Consider the following 4,495-nt stretch of genomic DNA (forward strand, 5'->3'; position numbering starts at 1 on the left):
TTCTTACAGAAATTTCTCTTTTCTCTATTACGAGAATCTTTGAAATTATTTTCTCCACTTTAATCTCACTTCGCATTTAATGGCCGCACTAAATAAAAATCACATCATGTCCGGCAAAGGAGGAGATCCAATGATCAGAAGGGATCTCAGCACCAGGAGAAATTCTATAAAGCACGCCGGTCATTAAGCACGAATCGCACACCTTCCATGTATCATATATGAAATGTCTATTTTACCCGCAGTTGGATCTTCCCTTCCTTGTTCCACCAGAGATCACCCGTCTTTCTGATTCTTCCTTTCTTACTCCTTGGTAGAGATCAGCATGCGAGAGATTCCTTTTTTTTTTTTATTCCTCGAAGGCGTTACATTGCTTCCTGCAAGTGTTTGAAAGTTTCTTCCTTGATTGATGGAAGTTCTAGGGCTTTCTACAAAAAATTTCTCCGAGAGAGATTTGACTGAAGGCTCCAAGGACATTTCTCAAGGCCAATTTCAGGGCTGAGGAACACACTGCACGCTCAATCTACCAAAGCCTGGCAATACAATAACTTCAGTGCATTTAACCATTCTTTCACTACTTGCGGAACACACTGCACGCTCAATCAATTCTAAAAACAAATTCCAGTTCAATACAAATTAAAACCAATCTCCTTGAATAATTCCAAGTCAGAGGCGATCTCCACTAGGCACCTTCCTTTGGGCGATGGGCTAATCAATAGTGCTGGCAAATTTCTGAATGTTTCCAACATTCACCTTCATTTGGGCGATGGGCTTCTCAGTACTACGGGAGGTGTGCGACGCAAACGAAAAGGGACTCTCATATGCGGGAGGGAGGGCGAACGATTATGACTTTTTTTGTTTTTGTTTAGTTTTATAATTTTATTTTATTTTTCTTTAACTTACTTATCCATGTGTTCATTTCGTGCATTGTAAAGGGGCTTCCCTGTAGTACTCCTCCAGCACCAGATGAAAGTTTGACCCAGGTGGTATTTATTTCCATTGCCTCTGCCCTTCTTCTCCTCATTCAAGTTTCGGGCCTATGAAAAAAAGGAACACTCGTATTCACATCTTCCCCTACACTTTCTCGAGAAACAAACACATAATTTCCGAGCTCTTCATTTCCTTCCCCATGTTTCACCCTTCAATTTATCGGGACTCTCTACAAGGCCGTAGCTGGAGCATTTTCCTGGTAAGAGGAAACGCCTCTAAAGAAATTCCCATCTCTAATTTCACTCCCTCTGCCCAACTGAAGCTCGGTGGTAGTGGCTCCACCTTGCTTGTTCCAATCTATGAGAGCCCAGGAAGTAAGAACCCCAGACTTGCTGATGACGAAGACCATTTGAAGATGAATCTCGATATTTCATTGAGAGGCGAAGTGCACGTTGTTATGGAGCTAGGCGCTGGCGGTGAGTTGTTTGACAGAATTGTTGCGAAGGGCCATTATACGGAAAGGGCTACTGTTTTGATATGTAGGGCAATCGTTAATTTCGTGCATATCTGTCACTTTAAGGGTGTGATGCATAGGGACCTTAGCCATCACTAGCTCGTCTTCCGCATCCAACATGCGTTCATGGTCCCGCTCAATCTCCGACGTTTTCTCAGAGATCCTCTTGTGCAGAGCACGGTTCTTCTTATAGGTAAAATCCCAAAGGCATTGGGTAATTTAAAAAACTGTGTAAGCATGGATTTGTCTGAAAATGGATTGGATTTGAAGGAGAAATCCTAAAATCTTTATCAAGTGGAAGCCACTAAGATTTCTACGGCTAAGCAGCAACAAGCTAACGGGATCAAGTCTAAGGGAGCTCACCAACCTCTCTAACCTCAAGGTTCTCAAAGTTTAAGGTAACCCTCTTTTAGTAGATCTTGCTTCTGATGGGTATTTGGAATATGCAGAAAAGGTGTTCGATAAAATGGGTGTTAGAGCACTGGCAGCGGTCTCGCTAAAATAAAGAGATCTCTAAAATTTGATGAATCTTAGATTTAAAACGTTGGTATTGGATTCGCTAAAGGTAAAAACTCAAACTTTGACCTACAGTAAATTTATTTTTATCTTTCATATTTGAAGACTCACTATTTACAGTCTATTCGGTTATTTTATTACGAAATTATTCTTTCTTCCAACTGTTGTCTCCCTTTTTGCCTGTAATTTTGTTTCCTTCTCCCAGAGCTTTCTTCCCTTTCTTCTCCTCCTTCCCTTTCTTCCATTTCTTTTGTCCATGAATCCGAAAATAATTTCTTTCTCCCTTTCAAATTTTCCTCTCCATTTTCTCTCTTCCCTTTCTCTTTCTCACTTCCCCTACAACCCGACACTCCCTCTCTCCCCTTCTATTCATTTTTTATTTAAGTTTTGTTAAACCCAACCTCATAAACTCACATTTCCCCATCTAAATCGTACTTGATGAGCACGAGGAAATCTTAGTGATATCGTTCAAATAAATCGCTATTGAGGGGTCGAGGAAATCACTGCCCAATCCCAGAAATGACTGCTTAAGGGTATTTTCTTACATTTTTCTAAGCACCCAAACTGAAAGCATTTTTCTTATATTTCTATTATGAATCACAAGGTTTCTAAGCTGATCTTTGAGTAGTATTTGCTAATTTTTTAAAATTTAGAATTGTGTTTTTTATTCTATCTTTTCCATTTTTGTGCACTCATGTATTCCATAATTTTTTTATTACAAATTTTAGCAATAGGACTCGTAGCATCTTCGATTTTTGCATATACTCCATCTTGGTCTAATTCAAGTATTTAATCTCTGCGTGTGTGTTGTATAATTTTTGTAGTTTTTAGGCCCATTTTGGTGGAATTGAACATGTATTAATATACTGTTGATTGAGCTGAGAGTTCTGATTTCAAATCATGGAGTTCTGCTATAATCTTGTTAGGTTCAAGGAGATCAGAGGAATTGTATGTTTCCTGAAGACCCTGGGTCAAGTATGCTTTATTGGATCCACTCCCATTTTAAATGGGTGTTGGACTGATGTTGGGAACTTGGATTTGGAAAAGCTAATACTTTACTGTGTCTGCTAAACTAGAAAACCAAGGGCTTTAAAGTTTAAAATTTCACCAACCACTTAAAATTGATAATGCTTTTGAAATGGTTTTTCCCTTTCTTGACTAGCTGCTGAATGAGAATTGCATTAAGGGGAAAGAGGCACCTGAGCTGCAAGTAGTTCTTGACTATATAGGAATATAATTCTTTCTTCTTAAAAAGAAGATATTATGTGATATTTGTTTCAATGGAAAGCTTTTTTTCTTCTTTGTCTGCATGGTCCAAATAAATGAAATGGAATTAATATGCATTATTATTTTATATCTTTTTGCTGTTACTTTCTTGTTTTCATTCGAAATTGTTAGGATTGTCATAAAGAGCCAAAGAAAGATTTGAGATGTAGAGGGTTGTGTCTGATTCCAGTGTCATGTACGCTGCAAGTTGGGAGAGACAATGGAGCAGATTATTGGGCTCCTGCTTTGGCAGGGGCTTCCAGTAGATCATTATCATGGGTTTTCAAGTTAAATTGCAGCACGCAAAGATCACTACTTCACAGAAACAATATAACATCATTAGCTATCACTCTGCTAAAATCTAAGGTTGATTGATCATGATGCTATACAATCGTTGACTCTATACAAATGTGCTGTAAATTATGTGGTTAGGATTTGTAAGTCCTTAATCAATTTATGCCAATCACTCTTTATATATATATATATATATATTATTCCTCCTAAAGCTACTGCTACATTAATGATTTCCTTTGTATATGCAGTGTTAGCAGTATGAGTTGAATGATCATTCTAGATTTCAAGCAGTTAGTCGATCGAGTACTCAATGTTGTTGTGCATGAAAGCCCTGCGTGGTAGAATATAATTCTTAAAACCATGTACACTGATCATATGTGCACAATTGATTGCCTTTTGTCTTTTCTCTTTGATGACTTTTCCATTAGGTTTCATTACTTTGGTGTGTTTTAATAATTTCTCTTGCTGTATTTTTTTGAATAACTATAGATTTACAATATTGTTCTCTGCAGGCTGCAGCTTAAGGTCATTTAAGGTTACAGAATGCAAAAAACTAGGAAGACATGTTTTGGACAAATATGTGGCTGGATAGTCACTCTGAGATCTGTATTAATTATTTTGAACTTGCTGAAATTATTTGGGTACTGCTACTGAAGTGTAAAACTGATACTGAAATGTATTGTTATTTTCATTTCATGGTTTATGAATTGGTTTGTGGAGCTATTACATTATTTTGATACTAAAATGTGAATATATTGAAGTTGTTGGTTTATGAACTGGTTTGTTGGTGTAAATGTTGGGTAGAAATGTTGATACTGAAATGTACTGCAGCTTGGCCTTTGTTGGGTGATACTGAATGTTGGTGGATTTTGGGATGCAGCTTGGCCTCTGTATTATAAATTAATGTTATAAATTGTTGTTAGTTTTTGTATTTTTGGGTTGCGGCTTGTTTTTATGATGGAAACAAGTTGGTTGGCT

Source organism: Juglans regia, unplaced genomic scaffold (genome assembly GCF_001411555.2).
Source record: "Juglans regia cultivar Chandler unplaced genomic scaffold, Walnut 2.0 Scaffold_707, whole genome shotgun sequence".
Lineage (NCBI taxonomy): Eukaryota > Viridiplantae > Streptophyta > Magnoliopsida > Fagales > Juglandaceae > Juglans > Juglans regia.